At 41.8% G+C, this 24,824-nt stretch overlaps 1 protein-coding gene across 3 annotated transcripts in view; it reads left to right on the plus strand.

Moving 5' to 3' along the window:
- RAB27A (RAB27A, member RAS oncogene family) overlaps nt 1-24,824 on the plus strand; it is an 84,349-nt gene that overhangs the window by 15,058 nt on the left and 44,467 nt on the right. For 2 of the 3 annotated variants that reach the window (XM_055279226.2, XM_063639433.1), the window contains one exon: nt 5,927-6,046. The gene's annotated coding sequence lies outside the window, so the exon portion shown is untranslated. Of the gene's footprint in view, nt 1-2,472; nt 2,600-5,926; nt 6,047-24,824 lie in introns of all 3 variants that reach the window. The other variant, XM_055279227.2, reaches the window with a different exon arrangement.

A 24,824-nucleotide genomic window follows, 5' to 3' on the forward strand; every position in this document is an offset into this window, starting at 1 on the left:
TGTGGTTTTGATTTGCATTTCTCTGATGATTAGTGATGCCGAGCACTTTTTCATATACTTGTTGACCATTTTTTATGTATTCTTTGAAAAAATGTCTATTCAGGTCTTTTGCCCATTAAATTTTTTTTTCTTTTGGGGGGTGTTTTTTGATATTCAGTAGTATGAGGTTCTTGTATATTTTGAATATTAACCCCTTATCAGATTTACATTTTTTTTCCCTTCTATAGGTTGCCTTTTCTTTCTTTCTTTTTTTTTTTTTGAAGTGGAGTGTCATTCTGTCACCTGACTGGAGTTCAGTGGCACAACTTCTGCTCACTGCAACCTCTGCCTCCAGGCTCGAGTGATTCTCGTGCCTCAGCCTCCCGAGTAGCCAGGATTACAGTTGCCCACTACCGTGCCCAGCTAATTTTTGTATTTTTAGTAGAGATGGGGTTTTGCCATGTTGGTCAGGCTGATCTCAAACTGCTGCCCTCAAGTGATCTGCCCTCCTTGGGCTCCCAAAGTGCTGGGATTACAGGTGTGAGCCACTGTGCCCGGCCAGTTGCCTTTCCATTTTGTTGTTTCCTTTGCTGTTCTTTTTTTTTGTGCTTTGCCCACTGTTTTTTTGTCTTTATTTTGTTGTTGTTTTTAGATGGAGTCTCACTCTGTCACCCAGGCTGGAGTGCAATGGAGCAATCTCGGCTCACTGCAACCTCTGCCTCCTGGGTTCAAGTGATTCTCCTGCCTCATCCTCCCAAGTAGCTGGGATTACAGGTGCGCACCACCATGCCCCAGTTAATGTTTGTATTCTTAGTGGAGACGGGCTTTTACCATGTTGGCCAGGCTGGTCTTGAACTCCTGACCTCAAGTGATCCACCTACTTTGGCCTCCCAAAGTGCTCGGATTATAGGCGTGAGCCACTGTGCCCGACCGGATTATTTAGAGTATCTCTTATTATTCTTTGTACCTCTGTGGTATCAGTTGTAACACCTCTTATTTCATTTATAATTTTATTTATTTGAGTTTTTACTCTTTTTTTAGACTAGCTAAAGTTCTCTCTCTCTCTCTCTCTCTATATATATATATATATATATATATAAAATTTACTTTTTTAAGGATGGATTCTTGCTTTGTCACCCAGGCTGGAGTGCAGTGGTGCAATCTCAGCTCATTGCAACCTCTGCTTCCCAGGTTCAAGTGATTCTCCTGCTTCAGCCTCCCAGGCAGCTGGGATTACAGGCACCCGCCACCACACCTGGCTAATTTTTGTATTTTTAATAGAAACGGGGTTTCACCATGTTGGTCAGGCTGGTCTCAAACTCCTGACTTCAGGTTTTCTGCACGCCTTGGCCTCCCAAAGTGCTGGGATTACAGGCGTGAACAACCACGCCCAGCCAGTTTTGTCAATTTTGTTTATTTTTTCAAAAAACAGTCTTAGTTTTATTCATCTTTTCTTTCTTTTCTTTTTTTTTTTTGTCTCTATTTCATTTTGGCTCCAATTTTTATTATTTCATTCCTTCTTCTAATTTTGGGCTTAGTTTGTTCCCTTTTTTCTACTTTGTTGCAATATAAACTTAGGTTGTTTACTGGAGATCTTTCTTTTTCTTAATGGAGGCATTTATCACTGTAAACTTCCCTCTTAAAACTGCTTCTGCAGGCGGGGCGCGGTGGCTCAAGCCTGTGATCCTAGCACTTTGGGAGGCCGAGGTGGGCGGATCACAAGGTCAGGAGTTCGAGACCATCCTGGCCAACATAGTGAAACCCTGTCTCTACTAAAAATACAAAAAAATTAGCAGGGCGTGGTGGCGGGTGCCTGTAGTCCCAGCTACTCGGGAGGCTGAGGCAGGAGAATGGCGTGAACCCGGGAGGCGGAGCTTGCAGTGAGCCGAGATGGTGCCACTGCACTCCAGCCTGGGCCACAGAGCCAGACTCTGTCTCAAAAAACAAAACAAAACCAAAACAAAACAAAACAAAACAAAACTGCTTCTGCTGAATCCCCTAAAATTTTGATGTGTTATATTCTATTTTCATGTATCTCAAGATTTTAAAAAAAATTCCTTTTGATTTTATTTGACCCATTGACTGTTCAGGATTATGTTACTGAATTTCCACATATTTGTGAATTTTTCAGTTTTCTTCCTGTTATTGATTTCTAGTTACATATCAGTGTGGTCAGAAAAGATATTTAATATGATTTCGATCTTCTTAAATTTGTTGAGACTTGTTTTGTGGCCTACCATATGTTCTATCCTGAAGAATATTCCATGTGCACTTGAGAAGAATGTATATTCTCCTCTAGTTGGATAGAAAGTTCTGTATGTGCCGTTAATTCCATTTGTTCTATAATGTTGTTCAGACCTGCCATTTCCTTATTGATTTTCTATCTGGATGATCTGTTCGTTGTTGAAATCAGGGTATTCAAATCCCTTACTGTTATTGTATGGTTATCTATTTCTCTTTGCAGTTTGATTAATATTTGCTTTATATATTTAGGTGCTTTGATGTTGGGTGCCTACATGTTTACAACTGTTATGTCTGCTTGATGAATTCACCTCCTTGTCACCACATAACTACCTTCTTGGTCTCTTGGGACTGTTTTTTACTTGAAGTCTATTCTGATGTAAGTATAGTCACCCCTGCTTTCTTTTGGTTTCCATTTGCATGAAATATTTTTTTCCATCCCTTTACTTCCAGTCTGTCTGCCCTTAAATCTAAAGCAACTCTCTTTCAGGCAGCAAATAATTGCATCTTATTTTTTATATATATTCTGTCATTCTATGTCTTTTATTTATTTTTTATTTTTATTTTTACTTTTTTTGAGATGGAGTCTCGCTCTGTCGCCCAGGCTGGAGTGCAGTGGCACGATCTTGGCTCACTGCAACCTCCGCCTCCCGGGTTCAAGCAATTCTCATGCCTCAGCCTCCCTAGTAGCTGGGATTACACGTGCCCTCCACCATGCCTGGCTAATTTTTTTGTATTTTTAGTAGAGATGGAGTTTCACCATGTTGACTAGGCTGGTTTTGAACTTCTGACCTCAAGTGATCTGCCTGCCTTGGCCTTCCAAAGTGCTAGGATTACAGGCGTGAACCACCGTGTCCAACCTCTATGTCTTTTAATTGGAGAATGTAATACATTTACATTTAAAGTAATTATCGATAGATATGGACTTACTATGCCATTTTGTTCATTATTTTCTATTTGGTAGTTCGTTCTTGCTTTTCTTCTTCTCTTGGTGTGCTGAGCTGCTTTTTAAGCAGATGACCACCATTTGTCTGTTTTGAGTCCCTATTTTACTGTCCCCCAAATTCCAGAAGTTTTGGGGTTCTGAATCCCTGAGACTTTCTGGAGATTCTGTGATGAGTTCCTTCTTGGATTTCCCTACTGGCAGATGAAGAGTCAGCTTTCCGAGGTCTGCTAATCACTTACCTCTAGTCCATCTACTCTCTAGCTTCTACCGTTTTGTTGCTTCCACCACCTGATCTTTGTCCTTGTGAGTTTATGTCTAAAAGAAATAAAACATTCCTTATTGTTATATTAGTGAGATTTTGGGAGGCAGCAGAACCACATGTACATGTTGAGCATGCCATCTTTATTCTGAAGTCTGAAAGATATTTTAGAAAGCTTTCAATACAGAAGCATCCAAAAAAGATTTTGTTGCTTTAAGCAGACTATGAAAAATGGTATTGTCATAATTTTGCTTGCCATTCAAATTGTAGTTCCAGAGTTAGGAATGTTAATATTACCTGGGCATCACCTGGGTGCTTACTAGGAGAAATACAGACTCCTGAGCCCCCTACAGGATTTTCTTGTTTGTTTTTGTTTTTTTGAGACGGAGTCTCGCTCTGTCACCCAAGCTGGAGTGCAGTGGCACGATCTCAGCCCACTGCAAGCTCCACCTCCCGGGTTCATGCCATTCTCCTGCCTCAGCCTCCTGGGTAGCTGGGACTACAGGCGCCCGCCACCACACCCGGCTAATTTTTTGTATTTTTAGTAGAGACGGGGTTTCACCGTGTTAGCCAGGATGGTCTCGATCTCCCTCTACAGTAATCTTGGATCAGAATTAGCATTTTGAAAGATCCCTAGGAGATTCCTATATATCCTGAGGGTTGAGAAGTGCTAATATGAACTTGTAATTAAAGGAAGCTAACTCTGATGAATTTTAATCTGGGATTTAAAAATCTTGATACATTTTCTTACTAAATTGTTCTCAAAATTCTCGAGGTTGCTGTGTGATATAAAAGAGAAAGGGGTGCATTTTCATGAGACTTTCGTCAAGTGTGAAACAAAAATTCCATTTCATTTACCGTGAGAAGAGATGTCAGACTGGTTGTGCTCAGACTTTTCTTAGTTGCCCACAGTTCTTGAGGCCAGTGGCGGTTTTTTTAGATTGGACAGATTGAGTCTTCAGTCACACTTTGAGCTGCCAAAATGAAAGCGTAGCTTTTCCTAGAGGCAAGGGATAGATTGATTAGTTCTATGTCCAACATTTCACCGAATAATTCATAAGTGCTCAATAAGTGATTATGGGGTGAATGAATAAAAAACAAGATACAACCCCTGTCTTCAAGATTGTCACAAAACAACAACAAAGACCAAGAAATAAATTGAATAATTAGCATACAGGGGTGACCAGTTCCAGAAACAGTAAGCACAGGGAAGGTGTATCCAGCTCAGCATTGCTGGCATAAGGAGCCAGGGAGCTGATTGTCTTAGTGAACAGAGCTTGGTGGATTTAGAGCAGCAGCTCTCACACTTTAGTGTTTATCAGAATCACCTGGAGTGCTTGTTGAACCACAGACAGCTGTGCCCTGTCCTCAGAATTTCTGATACAGTGGGGTGGGCCCAAGAATGTGCAAATCTAGTAAGTTCCCAGAAGATGCTGATAATACTGGTCTTGGAACCACAGTTTGAGAACCGCTTAACTTAGAGAATTATAAAAAGTACTGATGGCTGGACTCTAGCGGCTTATAGGCAGGAGGCAGGTGATACTGAAGGCAGAAACTTAAGGAGTAGGGATTTTATTGTGGAGATTGTGGGGAGCCATTAACAGGAGAGTGATGGACTCTCATTTACCTTTTGGAAAGATCACTTTGGGTGTGGTGTGGAGGATGGATCAGAGTCAAGAATACGTGGGGACCAGAAAACCAAATAAGTGGTTTATTATAGCCATCCAAGAAATAATCAAAACTTGGAGTAAGAGCGAGAAGATGAATATCCTTAGGACTTGGTGGCCAATTGGAAGTGGGAAGGGCAGAGAGGGAGGAGTTAATGAGAACCATCAGATTTCTGGCTGTGTTGGGATTGTGTGATTCAAGACACAGGAAGAGAAGTGGGTTTGAAGCAAGGTTGTGGAGAAAAGCAAAGGAGGTGAGTACGGGACATGTTGGATTTGAGATGCCAGCAAGATATCTGGGTGGATTCCCTCGTAGGCAGTTTTACTTGTGGAATTGGAGGCCAGCTGCAAGGTCTGGGTAATCTAGTCCCATCCCTCCTGTCACTTCCATTTGATCTCCCATATTGTTTGTTTGGATCAGGCATTGTATTTGTAAGCAACAATACGAATATAACCTTTAAGGGCCTTGAGAATACAATACTTTTCTAAATGTTTTCTCAAGAAAACAAATGTTGTACTTTTTTGATTCACGGGGTAGGTGGGCAGAAGAAAGAGCTGAAGTGCGAGTCTTCTAACACCAGAAGAGGTTAATAAAGCCGCCCTCTGAGTGGCCAGTCGAATTGGAACTTGGTAAGCTTGAAAGGGGCAAAAATCACTTGACTGGTCTGCAGTGCCATATGACAAACAGCTGAGACTAATTAGCTGGATTGTGGGTTTTTACAGCGATGCCTGTTTTGAAAGTTGATGGAGCGAACTGCTTTTCCAAAGACTCTTTTGAAAAACTTTTTAAGTAGGCCATTCTGACTTTAACATTTCTCTTTGTCTTAACATTAGACAAAAAGTAACCTTCCTGAAGAGGACATGTGATTGGAAGTTGTCAATTGTTGAAGCATCGGTAACTCCAGTCTCTAACGTTTTAGAAAATCGTAACAAGCTGTTCTCTACCCTGTAAAGGTATGGTTTTGTATTTATCTTTTTTTTTTGGTAGTGGTTTTGAGCTCTGTCATGTCAATTTTCATGTGCTTAAATTATGTGTAATATAATATACAATACCATTGCACGTACTGTTTTTAAATTAAAGACTTAATGATGTCTACTAAATTTCTTGGGATTAGTTTGAAAAGTGCATTTTCAGTGACCGGGGAGTGGTTATGAATACTGACTGCATTCTTCCTTTCTTTTCTGTACTTGAATAAAGAAACACAGGTTTTTACTTTCAGGAAATTGTTGAATATGAGAGCTGATTAGGAAATTGAATTATTCTGAGAGACTTGCTTATCCTCTGAGGGTTGTTTGACAAAATTTCAAGCTTATTGGTGTTTTGTTTTTGATAGTGTTAATAGCTTTTTTTTTTTTTTTTTTTTTTTTTTTAAATTTGAGACAGAGTCTTGCTCTGTCACCCAGGCTTGAGTGCAGTGGTGCAATCTTGGGTTACTGCAACCTCTGCCTCCCAGGATCAAGTGATTCTCCTGCCTCAGTGTCCTGAGTAGCTGGGACCCCACGCTACCATGCCTGGCTTATTTTTGTATTTTTAGTAGAGATGGGGTTTCACCATGTTGGCCAGGCTGCTCTCTAACTCCTGACCTCAGGTGATCTGCCCACCTCAGCCTCCCAAAGTGCTGGGATTGCGGGCATGAGCCACCGTACCCAGCCTGATAGTGTTAATAGTTTTAATGGAGGAATGTAAGTGTGTGTTTTAGTATAAGGTTTATTTCTTCTGGGAATTAAATCTGTTAAATTAGTTTTAAATTAAATTAATTCTGTTTTAAATTAGTGTTAATTCTGTTAGGTTTGATAAGGGTATTGTTATGTAAGGAAATGTCCATGTATTTTAGAGATACAATATGAAGTATGCTGGAGTGAAAGATCTGGGTGGTGAGTGTCATGGGAGATTTCACTATATAATTCTACTTCTGGATATTGTGTTAGTTTACTAGAGCTGCCATAACAAAGTACCATAACCTGGGTGGCTTTAAAACTGTGTGATTTCAAAAACAGAAATTTATTGCCTCACAGTTCTGGAGCCTGAAAGTCTAAGATCAAGATGTCAGCGGGGTTGGTCCCTTTTGAGGACTGTGAGGGAGAATCCGTTCCAGGCCTTTCTGCTTAGCTGTGGATGGCTATCTTCTCCCTATGTCTCTTCATACCATCCTCCCTGTGTTCATAGCTGTGATCCCAGTTCCTTTCTTGTAAAGAGACCATGAGGGTGGATTAGGACCCACCCTAACGACCTCTTTTTAACTTGATTCCCTCTATAAAGGTCCTAGCTCCAAGAAACATTGTTTTCTGAGATACTGGGAGTTAGGGCTTCAACATGTGAATTTTAGGGGGACACAATTCAATTCATAACCGACATGTCGGAAAAGCTTCATAATATGACATTTTAGAGATTTGCCTCGAATGCATGCAGTAAACATTTGTTAAGCCCAGTGCCTGGACTGGGCTGGATTTTGAGTGCGTGAAGATGCATGAGACATGGTTCCTGTCTACTAACCCATGGTTTAATCGAATATAGGGATCGAACTTTGTGAGTGTGTATGTGTTTACTTATTGCTTCCATTGAGTTGTAGCCACTCTCATACTTGTGTGTCCCTGGGGGCACAATCAGGGTCCTGACACGTGGACAGCCTAACCACAAGAGTCACCTGGAAGGGTTCCCGTGCCCTGAGCACCCATAAGCATAGGTTAAGAGAGTGGAAGGGCTTCATATTCACCCAGTCCATTCTTCTCATTTCACAGATGAAGAAATTGAGGCTCAGAAGTGCTAAAGTCATTTGCTAATTTGTATTAGTGCCAAGGCATCCTTCAGAATGTCCTGGCTTCCATTCCAGCGTGGTGACCAAACAATACTGTTTTCTTTGCCACAAACTCATGCTTTTCACCTGGGAATGAACCCCAACCCCCAATATCAGAAGTCACCGTGGGAAAGAGCCTTGATAAAAAGCTGACATTCTCTGTCAAGGTTCTTGGATTATAAATACCAAAAAAAAAAAAAAAAAAAAAAAAAGATGTTTTGGGGTTGAGTGTTTATTCACGAGGGCATTTTATCCACAGAATGAAGTTGGATTTAATACATTCCAAAGGAGTTTACCCCCATCTTGGCGGCTTTCTCTGTCTCTTACCACTTTCTCCTTGTCACTTGTAGAAATAGTTAAGTCATAGAGATATGACCCTGCAGCCATAAGAATACAAACAACCATTTTTCTTCTTTCTTGGTGCTTCTGCTGCCCACAAGACAGGAACTGTGGCAGAAAGGGAACAGTCTGGTGAAACCTTGCTGGCTGGCAGGATGGCACCATGGCAACTAGGCTGCCTCTCTCTGCGGCTGTTTCAGCTTCCGCCCTCTCTGGACCCTCGGTACCTGAGTGCTCAAAGGGGAAACTGTCTTCTTCCTGCCTCCATTTCTGTTTTTCCTCCGTAGGATTAAGGTTTCTTGAGATATCTGCTCATCTTTTGCTGTTATTCCTTTCTTCCTCCCTTTGAACTTGTTTGATTTAGAGCCAGAGCTCAGGCTATAGCATACATGATAGCTGATGAGTCATGTGAAGCCCATTAAAAACAAAAGCTGATTATCACAAGAGCCATTATTTGCGCTGTCTATGCAACAGCACGTTTTCTTGTGCGCTTCTGGTGTTGCTGCAGCGTGGCTGGGGCCCTGCCCTCTTGGCAGAGCAGAGGTCCCATGGAGTAGGCTGGGGGGCAGGTAGGGGAAGTGGGTGATGGATGAGATGGGGTGCTGCTTGAGAGATGAGCTAGCTTTGCTGCTGCTTCTCTGAAGGCAGAATCTGCTTTGCTCAAACACGGGTATAAATCATCCTTTCAAGAGCTGAGAGCATCCATTTTTGTTTGTTTGTTTTTCTTGTTTTCCCCATTTCGTACTCTATCAGGCCTCCTTTCTTGATGACATAATCTAAGCTGGAATCTTTTAGCTATCTTTTGGCTAGATGGTAAATCCAGCAAACAGGTAGATGGTAAATCCATTCATCCAGCAAATAGTGAATGGATTCGCCATTTTCACACGGAGAAGGTCCAGACCACTTCAAGTTTGTACCGCTGTGGTGTGGCAACTGAGCCAGCCTGTGGACAGTCACTGCTTGAAAAATCTCCTTCCTAGTGTCCTTCTTGGATCTTTCTTGCTGCTCCTTACATTTTGGTTCTCTCTTCACTCTAAATGTCCATCTCATTTTTCCCATGGCCTCAGGAAATACAATTATGTTGATGACACTAAAATTCATAGCCATATTCTTCTTGTGAGCCCTAGGTCTGTTTTCCAAATGCAAATTAAACACAACTCCCTTGATGTCCCTCAGACATGAGAGATGTTTAACTGGTTGTGTACCATACAGTGTAATGTGGTAGTTGAGAGTGTGTCTGAGTTCACATGTTGGTTCTGCCGTTTCTGGCTGTGTGACCTTGGGCAAATTTATTAACCTTTCTGTGCGCTGGTTTTTTTCATCTGTAGATTTAGGGACCTTATACGGTTGTTGTGAAGACTAAATGAGTTAGTGCTTTAAAGGATTTAGAATAGTGCTCAGTGTTAGTCATAATAATTATCATCTTCTCAAACCATCTTTTCCTTTTTCAGTTAATGATATACCATTTATTTACCAAACTAAAAGTTTCGGTTATCTTTAATTTCTATACTAGTCTGTTAAGAAGTTATATTGATTTCTACCTCCTGAATATATCTCAAATTAATCACTTCTTTTTCATCCCTGCTGTCGCCAACACAAATCAAACCCTCAAAATCTCTTTCCGTATGTCTTAGCCAGTTCAAACTGTTATAACAAAGTACCATAGACCAGATAGCTTGCAAACAACAGAAATTTATTGCTCACTGTTCTAGAGGCTGAAAGTCTGGGATCAGGGTGTCAACATGCTCAGATTTTGGTGAGTGCTCTCTTCCAGGTTGCAGACACTTGACTTTTCACTGTATTGTCACAAGGCAGAAAGGTAGCTCTCTGGCCTCTTCTTAATAGGGGCACTAATCCCCTTCATGAAGGATCTATCCTCAAAACCTAATTACTTCCCAAAGACCGACCTCCTTATACCATCACATTGGGGATTAGATTTCAACATACAAATTTTGGGGAGACACAAACATTCAGTCGGTAACATTAGAGCCTCCTGATGCTCTGTGTATTTCCCATCTCCATGTGGCTGCCATAGAGGTCTTTCTAAGGCACACATCTCATGGTCCTCTCCTGCGTAAAGAGCCCATAGTGGCCTTCCCTTGCCCAGAGGATAACACACAAACTTTTTAGTGCCATGTCACAGTCCTTTCAGGCCCAGGTCTCAAACACTTTCCCATGTTTTCAGCCTCTGTTCTGAATACATTCTCCCCTACCTCCATGTCCACTGCTGAAGTCCTTTAATGCATCCTAATTTACCTTAGCCTCTTATACCTTTGCAAGTGCAAACCCTCAAACCCTTACCCGCCCGCATCAGTCAGCCGAAGATGTGTTCCCTCCTGATGGATTTAAACCTGGTAGTTTTTTTTTTGTTTGTTTGTTTTTTTAATTTTGAGCATCAGGCATTCCTTACCAAATTCCATCAAAACTCAGTTACATGTTTTGGATTGGCATCAAGAATTATTTGCTTACAGTTTCTGTTATCTTGAAAGGATAATGCTTATTTGGCTGACATGTGAGGTAAAGTCGTTCCCCACATTATCTAGTGCACTGTGTAATTTTTGTCCATTCACATTTGTCACTTGTCCCTCTGTGTGCCTGGACACTCACATTCTGACTTTAGTCCTTGGCTCAAATGCCCCTATGTGAAGTTTTTCTGATTCCCTTTTTAGACATGGTGGGCTCCTTCTCCTCCCTCTTGTGCTAGCTCCCCAGCCCTCCCATCTCCCCAACGGCTTGCGCATACTTCTGTTACAGTTCTTCTTCTTCTTTTTTTTTTTTTTTTTTTTTGAGACAGAGTTTCACTCTTGTCGCCCAGGCTGGAGTGCAATGTGCGATCTCGGCTGACTGCAACCTCCACCTCCTGGGTTCAACTGTTGCTCCTGCCTCAGCCTCCCAAGTAGCTGGGATTACAGGCATGCGCCACCAGGCCCGGCTAATTTTCTATTTTTAGTAGAGACGAGGTTTCTCCATGTTGGTCAGGCTGGTCTTGAACTCTCAACCTCGGGTGATCCGCCCACCTCGGCCTCCCAAAGTGCTGGGATTACAGGCATGAGCCATCATGCCAGGCCCTATAGTTCTTCTTTCCATGCATTTTCTTTGGGCATTTCCACGAACAGCTTATCTATTAGACTGTGTTGCTCTTCTAGAGCCACATTCTTGGTTCTTCACATAGTGGCACATCCACAATTCTTGTTTGTTAGATGTTTAATTGATGTGCTCATTAGCTACTGCTTAAATGACTGAATGAATTTCAGTCATTTAAACCAGGCTCTCTTAATCCTCAGTGGCATCAAGCTTTACTAGTATATCTTTGGATCACTGGTGGAGGCCAATTTACTTATCAAACCTCGTTTAAAATTATTAACAGATTTTGGATAGGTATATGTATGCTATTCTGCATTTAACTTCTGTTATATTTGAAGTACATTTAATATATATTTTTTGGGAAATACTTTCCTACGTGCTGTGAACACTGCAACCCTTTCCCACATCCTCCTATGCTTTGTAATTTTGATAATTTCACATTTGTCATTTGAGCCAAGTTTATTTTTCTCTAAAACAGCTTAAAATTTCTGTTAAAAAACAGATCCCCATCTATTCTAGCTTATAGAGGTTGGAAAAATGTTTAAAATCTAAAAGTGAGGCCAGGCGCGGTGGCTCACGCCTGTAATCCCAGCACTTTGGGAGGCCGAGACGGGTGGATCACGAGGTCAGGAGATCGAGACCACGGTGAAACCCCGTCTCTACTAAAAATACAAAAAATTAGCCGGGCGCGGTGGCGGGCGCCTGTAGTCCGAGCTACTCCGGAGGCTGAGGCAGGAGAATGGCGTGAACCCGGGAGGCAGAGCTTGCAGTGAGCCGAGATTGTGCCACTGCACTCCAGCCTGGGCGACAGAGCGAGACTCCGTCTCAAAAAAAAAAAAAAAAAATCTAAAAGTGATTAAAGGTTTGTAGAAATCACAAAATAAAGATTTTGGCCAGGCACAGTGGCTCACACCTGTAATCCCAGTACTTTGGGAGGCTGAGGCCGGCTGATCACCTAAGGTCAAGAGTTTGAGACCAGCCTGGGCAACATGGCGAAACCCCGTCTGTACTAAAAATAGAAAAATTAGCCGGATGTGGTGGTGCATGCCTGTACTCCCAGCTACTTGGGAGGCTGAGGCACGAGAATCACCCGAATCCAGGAGGCAGAGGTTGCAATGAGCTGAGATCGTACCACTGCACTCCAACTCCAGCCTGGGCGACAGAGCGAGACTCTTGTCTCAAAAAAAAAAAAAAAAAAAAAAAAAAAAAAAAAAAATAAATAAATAAATAAATAAAAGTTTTTTTTGGCTATAGTTGAGGGACTCTTTGGAGTCAGGTGTGAACTAAATGTTGTATTCTCTTATGATGTTTAATGTGGTTTTTTGTAAGACTAAAGACTCCAGAATTCCGTTACAGAGTTGTTTGCTGATTTGTTTCTTTTGTGTAAGTGCCCTTTTCATTTCTAGATCATGGTTACTCTAACATCTTTCCTCAAATAGATGCATTTCATGGAGTTAAATGAAATACAGACTTTAGGACAATTAAATATAGACTAATGAAAAAACTTGGCAAAGTTTTTTGAAGTGGGTCCTAAATTGTTAGCTAGAATTCAGAAATTTGGGTTCAGCTTCTTTAATTTTAAAATTAAGAAGAGACATGGGCTGGCCTCTTTAACATACAGTGTTGAATTACAGAATGCATAAACATTATTCCTTGTCTCTTTTAAGATACTTGGCATTTTTATAATCTAGTACCCTACTTTCTAGGTATTAAATGGGGGAACCCAAGCGCTAGTAGTTAAAATTAAATATAGTACTGTGTTCAAAAGAAAATTCGGACGATAGCTAATGCATTTTCGATGTTTCTCTAGAGGGCGAAACCCCATTTCTGTTTAAAGCATTCTACTATAATTCTTCCTCTAGTGACTGCATCTCAAGTAGCTTTTTTTTTTTTTTTTAAGCCCAAGACGGGAACGACTTATATAAATGTAATATGGCACATTTCCAGACTGGTTTTGGGTAAGGTCACCTCAAGGACCTGGCACCTATTAGGTATTTCACTTTTTAGCCATTGAAATGTTTATTAATTACCCTGAGATCTACCTCCCTTTACTCTCCCCTACCCCCGGCGAATACAAAAGGAAGAAACACACTTACTTTGAAAGAGAAATTCTAGGTAGAAAGTATAAGAAAAGAGCAGAAACCAGGAAAGTGAGAGAAGAAGCTAGAAGAAAGGAAAGAAAAATATCAAAGGCAGAATAAACATAAAAGCTGGTAAATTAACAGATTAAGGGAAAAAAGTAGCAGTCTCCTTGATACATGCTGAAACAAAATGTGATAAAGTTGACACCCATTCATACTTAGCAAACTAGGATAGATGAACTTCCTTAACCTGATAAAAATGTGTACCAAAAATCCACAGCAAATGTTATTCTTAACAGTGAAACGTTAGAATCAAGACATGAGGAGACTGGGCTGGGCGTGGTGGCTCACACCTATAATCCCAGCACTTTGGAAGGCTGAGGCAGGTGGGTGGCTTGAGCCCAGGAGTTCCAGACCAGCCTGGACAAGGGAGGCTGGGGCGGGACAGTCGCCTGAGCCTGGGAGACCGAGGCTGCAGTGAGCTGTGATTGTGCCATTGCACTCCAGCTTGGACAACAGAGTGAGATCTTGTCTCAAAAAAAAAAAAAAAAAAAAAAAAGAAAGAAAAAAAGAGGTAAGACTACCTGTGTCACCATGTCTATTCACTGTTTTTTTTTTTTTTTTTTTTTTTTTTTGGAGATTCTCAGTAGCACAGTAAGACAAGAAATAGAAATAAAAGGTATAATTAGACCTTATTTTTTTTTTTTTCTTTGAGTCGGAGTCTCACTCTGTCACCCAGGCTGGAGTGCAGTGGCGCGATCTCGGCTCACTGCAAGCTCCGCCTCCCGGGTTCACGCCATTCTCCTGCCTCAGCCTCCCGAGTACCTGAGACTACAGGTGCCCGCCACCACGCCCAGCTAATTTTTTTGTATTTTTAGTAGAGACGAGGTTTCACTGTGTTAGCCAGGATGGTCTGGATCTCCTGACATTGTGATCTGCCTACCTCGGCCTCCCAAATTGCTAGGATTACAGGCATGAGCCACCGTGCCCGGCCAACTTTTTATAATTAGACTAAAAGGTAAGATTAGAAAAGAAGTAATTTTTTTTTACCTAATATGTTTAACAAACTGCTGGAATTAATATGGCTATGTAAGAAATAGAAGATACATGTTTAAGAGTTATCACTTACAGTAGTGACAAAAACAAAGTATCAATAAGTTGAAAGATGTACAAGATCTTCATGAAAAGTGTTTATTGAAAACTTTTTTTTTTGGGATGGAGTCTTGTCCTGTCACCCAGGCTGGAGTGCAGTTATGCAATTTTGGCTCACTGCAATCTCTGCCTCCCGAGATCAAGCGATTGTTCTGCCTCAGCCTCCTGAGTAGCTGGGATTACAGGTGCATGCCACCATGCCCGGCTAATTTTGTATCTTTAGTGGAGATGGGATTTCACCATGTTGGCCAGGCTGGTTTCTAACTCCTGACCTCATGATCCACCCACCTCAGCCTTCCAGAGTGCTGGGATTACAGGCATGAGCCACCGCACCTGGCCGGAAAACTTTTTAAAAAGATGCTTTTCTTTTTTTTTTTTTTTTTTTTTTGAGATGCAGTGAGCGATCTCGGCTCACTGCAACCTCTGCCTCCTGGGTTCAAGCTATTCTTCTACCTTAGCCTCCCAAGTAGCTGGGACTACGGGCACACGCCACCAAGCCCAACTAACTTTTTTTTTTTTTGGTATTTTTAGGAGAGATGGGGTTTCACCATGTTGGCCAGGCTGGTCTTGAACTCCTGACCTCATAATCCGGCTGCCTTGGCTTCCCAAAGTGCTGGGATTATAGGTATAAGCCAGAGCACCCAGCCAAAAATCTTCTTTTCTTAGAGTTTATTTATTTTTTTTATTTTTTTTGAGACAGAGTCTCACTCTGTCACCCAGGCTGGAGTGCAGTGGCATGATCTCGGCTCCCTGAAACCTCTGCTGCCCGGGTTCCAGCAATTCTCCTGCCTCAGCTTCCTGAGTAGCTGGGATTACAGGTGCCTGCCACCGCGCCTGGCTAATTTTTATATTTTAGTAGAGACGGGGTTTCACCATCTTGGCCAGGCTGGTTTTGAACTCCTGACCTTGTGATCCACCCGCCTCGGCCTTGCAAAGTGCTGGGATTACAGGCCACCGTGAGCCACCATGCCCAGCCGAGTTTATTTTTTAGAGCAGTTTTAGGTTCACAGTAATACTGAGTAGAAAGTACAGTTTTCATATATTCCCTTCCCTCCCAACCCCCCTCCAACATGCACAGCCTCCCCCACTATCAACATCCCATACCAGAGTGGTACGTTTGTTACACATGATGAACCTCTATTGATGCATTATCACCCAAAGTCCATAGTTTAGATTGGAGTTCACTCTTGGTGTTGTACATTCTATGGGTATGTATACAAATGTATAATGACATCTGTCTATGTTATAGTGTCACACAAAATAGTTTCACTGCCTTAAAAATCCTCTGTTCTCTGCCTATTCATCTCTTTCACTTCCCCCACTCCAACCCCTAATAACCACTGATCTTTGTACTATCTCCATAGTTTTGCCTTTCCTAGAATGCCACGTAGTTGGAATCATACAGATTGGCTTCTTTCAGACAGTAATATGCATTTAGGTTTCTTCCATGTTTTTTTCATGGCTTGATAGCTCATTTCTTTTTAGTGCTGAATAATTTTCCATTGTCTGAATGTACCACAGTTGATTTATCCATTCACCTACTGAAGAACATCTTGTTGCTTCTGAGTTCTGGCAATTATGAATAAGCCTGCTATAATAAATATCAGTGTGCAGGTTTTTGTGTGGACATGAGTTCTCCCTTCATTTGGGTAAATACCAAAGAATGTGATGGTAAGAGTAAGTTTAGCTTTGTAAACAACTGCCAAACTGTCTATAACAAAAGGCCTGTACCATTTTGCATTCTTACCAGCAATGAAGGAGAGTTCCGGGTTTCCACATCCTCACCAGCATTTGATGTTGTCAGTGTTTTGGATTTTGGTCATTCTGATAGGTATATAGTGATATCTCATTCTTGTTTTAATTTGCAATTCTCTAATAACATATGATGTTGAGCATCTTCTCATATGCTTATTTGCCATTTGTATATCTTCTTTTGTGAGCCTTGAGAATATTTTTAAAGGCACTAAAATACGTAAATAGATGGAGAAATATGCATGTACTTAGGTAGGTAAATTAAACATCATGAATATGTCAATCTTCTTAATTTGATCTACAGATTTATGCAATCCCAATGCAATGCAATGCAATTCCAATAAAAATCCCCATATGGTTTTCGAGGAGCTCAGATGGAAATGTGAAGGATCCATGTCCGTGGTAAGGGGGGTACCAGTCCTACCAGATAGGAAGTTATATTTTAGGGTCGTAGTGATTAAGGCATTGTGGCACTGGCCCAGGGATGGTCAAAATGGCCAGTGAAACCAAATGTAAAGCCCTGAAACAGATACATTCATTTATTGCATATCACTGGGCAAAAGATAATTTTACCCAATAAATGGTGCTATGACAACTGTATATACTTAAGGGAAAAATAATGAAATTAGATCCCTATATATACCTTGAATTCTCAGTGTATTAAAGACAAATAAAAAGGCAGTATCTTTACAAACATAATATAGAAGAATATCTTTATTGCTTTAGATAAGAATTTCTTGGCTGGGCATGGTGGCTCACACCTGTAATCCTAGCACTTTAGGAGGCTGAGGTGGGAGGATCACTTGAGACTAGGAGTTCAAGACCAGCTTGGGCAATATAGTGAGACCCTAACTGTACCAAAAAGAAAAGAAAATTAGCTGGGCATGGCGACTGATGCCTGTAGTCCCAGTTACTTGGGAGGCTGAGGTGGGAGGATCACTTGAGCCTGAGAAGGTGAGGCTGTAGTGAGCTATGATTGTGTCATTGCACTGGAGTGAGACCCTGTCTCCATTAAAAAAAAGAGACTTTCTTGATAAGATATAAAATAAATAACTATAAAAAAAGAATAAATTTGACTACTTTAAGAGCCACTAAAAAATTGAAAAGACAGACCAAGAACAGTAAGAATATATTTGCAACATACGTAACCGATAAATAGTATCCAGAATATTTGAAGAACTGCACATCCATAGAAAAAGAACCTGGCTGGGCATGGTGGCTTATGTCTATAATCCCAGCACTTTGGACGGCCAAGGTGGGCAGATCACTTGCCACTAGGAGTTCGAGACCAGTCTGGCCAACATGGCGAAACCCCATCTCTACAAAAATTAGCCAGGTGTGGTGGTGCATGCCTGTAGCCCCAGCTACTTGGGAGGCTGAGGGATGAGAATCACTTGAACGCAGGAGGCGGAGGTTGCAGTGAGATGAGATTGTGCCACTGCACACCAGCCTGGGCAACGGAGCGAGACTCTGTCTTAAAGAAAAAGAACCCAATAGAAAAATAGGAGAAAGATACAAATGTGCAGTTTAATAAGAGGAAACTAATGGCCAAGAAACTAATAAAAAATGCTCACACTCATTAGCACTCAGAGAAATGTCAATTTAGATCACAACGTGTTACCATTTTGAGAAGTCTGACAACAAGCACCAAATGTTGGTGAAGATGTGAAGTTGGGAGTGTAAAACAACTATAGTGGACAGCAATTTGACATTATCTTGTATTACTGAACATGTGTGCATAGGTATAGCCCAGGAATTTCACACTTTGATGCCTACCCTAGAGGAGGTGATCTCCCCCTGTTGTGCACTGAAGTAGTTCAGATGTGTTGAGATGTTGAGTCCTTTGTCCCTCAAGGTGGCTGGACAGGGCCTGGCCTTTCTGGGGCCCTCAGACCTATTGCCTTTGATCAAGAGCATATGCCCTGGTAGGTCATACAAATACCATGAACAAGGTTGGAAAGCAATTTTCTAGAGAAACTCTTGCTGGTGTGCATTAGGAGACATGCACATACATATAGCAGTGTTAAGTGAGACCAAAAACATGGTGGACGTGGTATAGGTAGTGAATTCTCCTTCTAGGAAAACACAGAGACATTAAGTAATTAGATAAGGGTAATAAGAGAAGGGTTCTAACCTCTTATTTCTTAGTGTCAGTGGTTTCAAGGAGAGTGAGAGGGGCAGAGAAGGAGCTGGAGGAAAATGATACTACAACTCCTATCCACTGTGTGTTTCCTTTTTTTTTGAGACTGAGTCTCGCTGTATCGCCCAGGCTGGAGTGCAGTGGCACGATCTCAGCTCACTGCAACCTCCGCCTCTCAGGTTCAAGCAATTCTCATGCCTCACCCTGGAGTACAGTGGCATGATCTCAGCTCATTGCAACCTCTGCCTCCCAGGTTCAAGCAATTCTCATGCCTCAGCCTCCTGAGTAGCTGGGATTATAGGTGCCCACCTGCACGCCTGGCTAATTTTTGTATTTTTAGTAGAGACGGGGTTTCGCCATGTTGGCCAGGCTGGTCTCGATCTCTTGACCTCAGGTGATCCGCTGGCTTTGGCCTGCCAAAGTGCTGGGATTACAGGCGTGAGCCACCATGCCCAGCCAGTGTGTGTTTTCATTGAGATACATTCAGATGGGTGGTGGATGATGATGGGCAAGGCCTAAGTTTGGAATCTGAGGAGGTGCCGATTGCAGGCTCCTAAGAGGAGTGAATTCTGTGCAGGACATCTAGCTGTCTTCCCTGACATTTTTTTTTTACTAGCTGCCAGATAAAGAAATTTACAACAGGGAGATAGTATCTGGAAACCAAGTTTAATCAGAACAGCAGGGACTGCCCATCATGTCCTGTGTAATTGAGTTTGGCTGAGAGCACCCTGCTGTTATCCTTGGTCTTGTTCATCCTGGACTAACAGCATGTTCCCTATTCTGTGGCTTGTACAGTCATGGCCCTCTTTTTGGAGCTTTCACTGTTGGCTACTTTGCCTCTGTCTCAAGGACAGAGGTAAATGTGGGCCACAGGGAATGGGGATGATTTTCAAGCATTTCTCGGTGATGTGGCTTTGATCTCTCACACTGAACCTGCCCCAATCCAATCTCATCATCCTTCCCTTCAGAAAATCTGATACCACCCACAAACACCATATGCCCATTCCAGCTCTTTCCCTTCCCCACTTCAAATGTCCTGCTTCTGTCGGCAACATTATTTTGGCCTCCTGGCCCCCTAGGCTTTATTCTTTGGTGTTCTCTTTGCTGTGTCCTTTTCCACCTGATATGGAACTCTGTTTTATTATTTTAAAATTAGTGTCTCTTAGATCCCCTTCTTCCCATTCCCATGTGGCTGCCCTCATCTAGGCTCTCATCTGCAAGGAATGAGAGGTGATAGAAGGGACAACTGTCACCATGACCCCACTTAAATTTCTCATGGCTAAGCTTTGAACTTTGAACCTGGAATCATACAGCATAGAATGTCTGTGTTGGAAAGAGACCATTGAGGTCAAACCTCTTATTTCATATTTGATAAAACAAGGCCTGCAGAGGGATGGTGACTCATCCTGGGTCTACACAGATGGTGGCAGAGGAACCCCATATACCAATGGATTAGTCGTCCTGCTCTCCTCAACTTGCCACATTACCTCATAAGCATTCCTTTGAGTTTACAGCCAGTTTTGTACTTAGAGGATTATATCTTAGGCACATTTATATCCTTTGAAATGATTAGCAAGCCTCCTCAATACTTGTTAAATTGAAGTCAAAACGTGCCCTTGCATGAAACATGCTGTGTATCCTATTCTTCACTATCTAGCTACATCTTGCCTGGCTTTGAAGAAGGTGCTCAGCTCAGGTCCTGGCTCTTGCTTTTAGTCATGGTCAGATTGCTCCCTCTTTCTTTCTTTTTTTGAGACAGGGTCTCCCTCTGCCACCCAGGCTGGAATGTGGTGACACAGTCATGGCTCACTGCAGCCTTGAACTCTTCGGCTCAAGTCATCGTCCCACCTCAGCCTTCTGAGCAGCCAGGACTACTGGCACAGGCCACCTCACCTTTCTAATTAAAAAATTTTTGTACAACAGCGTCTCATTATGTTGCCCAGGTTGGTTTTGATCTCTTGGGCTCAAGTGATCCTCCCACCTCAGTCTCTTGAATAGGTGGGATTACAGGTATGAGCCACCATGCCCAACAGATCGCTCCCCTTTTCTGACCTCCCATACTCTACTTGACTTGTAAAACAACCATCTTACATGTACCCAGTAGTTTACAGTTTATAAAATGCATTTCATGTAATGTACCCTTTAATCCTTCCAATAATCTTGCTAGATAAATATTCCCATATTGAGGAAACAGTGAGGGGAAGCTGTCTGGCTCACCACAGGACACATAGCTAGGAAGGAAGTAGCAGAGGTCAGGTCTTTTGACTTGAAGCCCCTTTCACTTTTGATTTCTTGTGCTGGCTGGTCCACATGGTGTACCAGACGTTTTTCTCCCTGATAATATTGTCTTATCTGTCCTTTTTTTTGTAAATGAGTACATCATTCCACCTCACCCTGATTACCAACTTCTTGAAGGGAGCAGCTGGATCATGTGTTTCTTTCATGCCATTCGTAGTTGCTAGCACAGTACTGGATAGGTAGTAAGTGCTTACCAAATACTGTTGAATTGGATGTAAATATGGTTTAATTATCAAAAAAGCACAGCTATCAGTGGAGTCCTCAAACACTTTTTGAGTCACTCCTAAATAAAATTGGCAGGGAATGGAGGGAACCAGTGGAAGGAAAAGGCTATTAGAGAAAGCAGATGGGAGACACAATTAGCATTTGAGTGACAGCTGGCCAGTTGTCTGTCCAGTGGTGAGGGGTAGTGGAGAAGCAATACACAAAATGAGACTCTTCAGGAAATATGCAACTGTACCAAAGAGATGAAACACACCCATGAGGTGGGAATGGAGTACTTAAAAGTGGCAGATGACCTGTACAATTTAGCCAAAGCATTCATTCATAATAAGAAACATTGATTAAAGGAATACCCCGAGGAGGATGGATTTATGAGAACAGGCTTCCAGGGTGAGAGTGGAAGGGATAGAGATGCAGTGTGGTTTCAGTTTATGATCATTCTGTTAATTACTGGAGCCATGAGTAAAGAGACATACGTAGGTGAGGATGTTGCCATTGAAACAATTTCTCTTCCCTTTCTTCTACTATGTGCAGTCAATAGGACCTCAGCCCTGAGCCCCGGCAGTCAGAAGTGAAGGAAAAACAAATAGTTGCTCATGTCATCTGTGCATAGAGGTGTGTAGTGATGAACAACTTGCTGGATTTTCTGGTACTGCCTCCTTTAACGTATTTTTGTGCATTTTCTTCATAGATCAAAGAGATGCTTTAAAAGTTCTAATACTTGGACAACTAAATTGTGTTTCCAACTCTGCCTTTTCCCAAAAGGGTTACAAAAATCCATAGACATAAGCCCCAGATTTTGATTTGGAAAGTCATGCTGCATTTTATCTTTATGTTTGGGCTGCTCCTGAGTTCATAAATATTTTGTGCCTGAATGAAATGTAAAACCCCTTCCACTGTAATATATGTGAAAAATGTCCAATTTCCTAATAGTAGAAGCCAAACATTTTCTTTTGTGAGTTTCTGTCTCCTACAGAGAACATAAGATGGAGGGCTTTTAGATTAGAAGTGATAGAATTTTAATATCTGTTCCTTCCTGTGTCAGGATTTTTCACAGTTTAGAAGTATATTATAAGAGCTAAAGGAATGTATATCTAAAATGCTTACAAGCATCAGAAATTAATGGAAATTATTTCAAATTAATTAAAAATTATAATTTTTATACAGAATAATTTTATCATGTTCTATGCTGTAGATTCTAAAAGAAAAATAAAAAACTTTTATTTCTTGTACATTCATATATGGTTTTAGAGTGATATATCTAGGAAAATAGATTAGTACCATTGAGGCCTATTGTTAGATGTGTTGGTTTATTTTTAATGCTTGATGGCTATATAGCAATTATTTTTTTATGTGATAAGCAAGTATATACAGGAAAGTAGTAACTTAAAAGGAATATCATTATAATATTTCTTTCTTTAAAAATAGGAAGGTATTTCTCAAGGTCAAAACTCAACTTACAAACCTTTGCAGCCAAATTTATTGGTATATAAAGTCTAACTTTATACTTTAAAATGTGGACATACTAAAATGTGATCGTAGAATTATGAGATTGATTTTCATGTGTGGCTTCTGAAACCTTTTTACTACTTTACAGTTACCTCGCTCATGCAGAATCTCATTTCACCCTCATTTAAAAAATTAAGTGTAATGTTGCTTGTTTTTGTGATTTCCCCTGAACACTCAAACATAGTTTCTGAAGACGTACTCATTGCTTATCAATTATCCATGTTATAAACACGTGGATACTTACATCTTCATGGTTTATGCTCCTCCTGTCTACAATTTCCTTTATCCTCTTGGGTTGTTCTCTTGCCCATTCATAGTCTCTTTGCTAACACAAAGTCTTTATTTCTGTGTTAGTAAATCTGTATTGAGGTTTATCCCCCGACTCTTTTTTTTTTTTTTAAACAAGGCTCTTGTTCTTTCTGAGTCACCCTCTTGCCTGCTTATTTTAGCCCTTATGTTCTTAACCTTTAGGCTTCAAATGTCTTTCTCAGAGGCATGTTAAGAAAATAGGAGCTTTGTTTCCATAGATGGCCTTATCCTGGGCTTAGCTGAGGACAGAGACAAGGTATGGCCTTGGGGGACTAAATTCCAACCTGGATGCCTGGCTTTCCATCTGTCTAGGCAGGAAAAGGAAACTTAGTGAAGGAACCTAGTTGGAATAGTTAGGGAGCCTTTCTCTTTTTTTCCTTTGAGCCGGAGTTTTGCTCTGTCACCCAGGCTGGAGTGCAGTGGCACGATCTTGGCTCACTGCAACCTCTGCCTCCCTGGTTCAGGTGATTCTCCTGCCTTAGCCTCCGGAGTAGCAGGGATTACAGGCACCCGCCACCATGCCTGGCTAATTTTTGTATTTTTAGTAGAGACGGGTTTCACCATGTTGGCCAGGCTGGTCTCGAATACCTGACCTCAGGTGATCTGTCAGCCTTGGCTTTCCAAAGTGCTGGGATTACAGGCATGAGCCACCACGCCTGGCCATTAGGGAGCCTTTCTTTCTTTCTTTTTTTTATTAGAGACAGAGTCTCGCTCTGTCACCCAGGCTGGAGTGCAGTGGCACGATCTTGGCTCACTGCAACCTCTGCCTCGTGAGTTCAAGCGATTCACCTGCCTCAGCCTCCTGAGTAGCTGGGATTACAGGCACACGCCACCATGCCCAGCTAATTTTTGTAATTTTAGTAGAGCTGGGGTTTCACCATGTTGACCAGCTGGTCTCGATCTCTTGACCTCGTGATCTGCCCTCCTTGGCCTCCCAAAGTGCTGGGATTACAGGTGTGAGCCACCGCGCCTGTCCAGGGAACCTTTCAAACTGGATGGGCAGACTAGAGGAAAGCAAGTTGATCAAATAAATTGCTGTAACTTAGAAGGTTAGAAAATTTCTCTGGCTTTTGATAAAGCAACAACTACTATGGGTCTTTTTTTTTTGTATATAGATAGATGGATATAGATATACATATACATTATCTATCTATCTATCTATCTATCTATCTATCTATCTATCTATCTATCTATCAGCTTTTGGGGTTTTTGGCTGCATGGATGAATTATTATTTTATTTTCTATATTTTTTTGAGATGGAATCTCACTCTGTCGCCCAGGCTGGAGTACGGTAGTGCAATCTTGGCTCACTGCAGCCTCCGTCTCCCAGGTTCGAGCCATTCTCGTGCCTCAGCCTTCAGAGTAGCTGGGATTACAGGCATGTGTCCCCACGCCTGGCTAATTTTTGTATTTTTTAGTAGAGACGGGGTTTCACCATGCTGGCCAGGCTATTGAACTCCTGGCCTCAAGTGATCCACCTGCCTTGGCCTCCCAAAGTGCTAGGATTGCAAGTGTGAGCCACTGTGCCCAGCTACTTGGATGAATAATATAGTGGTGAATTCTGAGATTTTAGTGCACCCATCACCTGAATAGTGTACATTGTACCCAATATGTAGTTTTTATATCCCTCACCACCCTCCCCCGGTCTTTTCTAGCTACTGTTACTGTGGGCTGTAATGAACCGTGTTGTCTGCCTAGATGTCCTCTTGAATTCTGGGAATGCTGTCCTCCGAGACTCTCAGATCCATAAACTACTCTTCCCCTTTGTTGACCTGCTCCTTAGTCTCTTGGTGTTTGACCTTGATATGACTTTGAACACCTGTCTGAAAACTCCCTTTGTACTTAATCCCTGTGGGTTGGAGTTGATTTTGTGCTGCCTTGACATGAAGGCAGGTAGGGAATGCTAGGGGTTTCTCTGTCCCCTCTACCTCATGCCCCTTTCTCCTTCCCTGGAACTTTGTAATGGTTTTAAGCAAGGGTACTTTCATATAAAACACTCCTCATGACACAGCCATTAGCTGAGCCTAATACTAGAAATTTCTTCTGAATTC

The sequence above is a fragment of the Symphalangus syndactylus genome, chromosome 5, assembly GCF_028878055.3.
Source record: "Symphalangus syndactylus isolate Jambi chromosome 5, NHGRI_mSymSyn1-v2.1_pri, whole genome shotgun sequence".
Taxonomy (NCBI): domain Eukaryota; kingdom Metazoa; phylum Chordata; class Mammalia; order Primates; family Hylobatidae; genus Symphalangus; species Symphalangus syndactylus.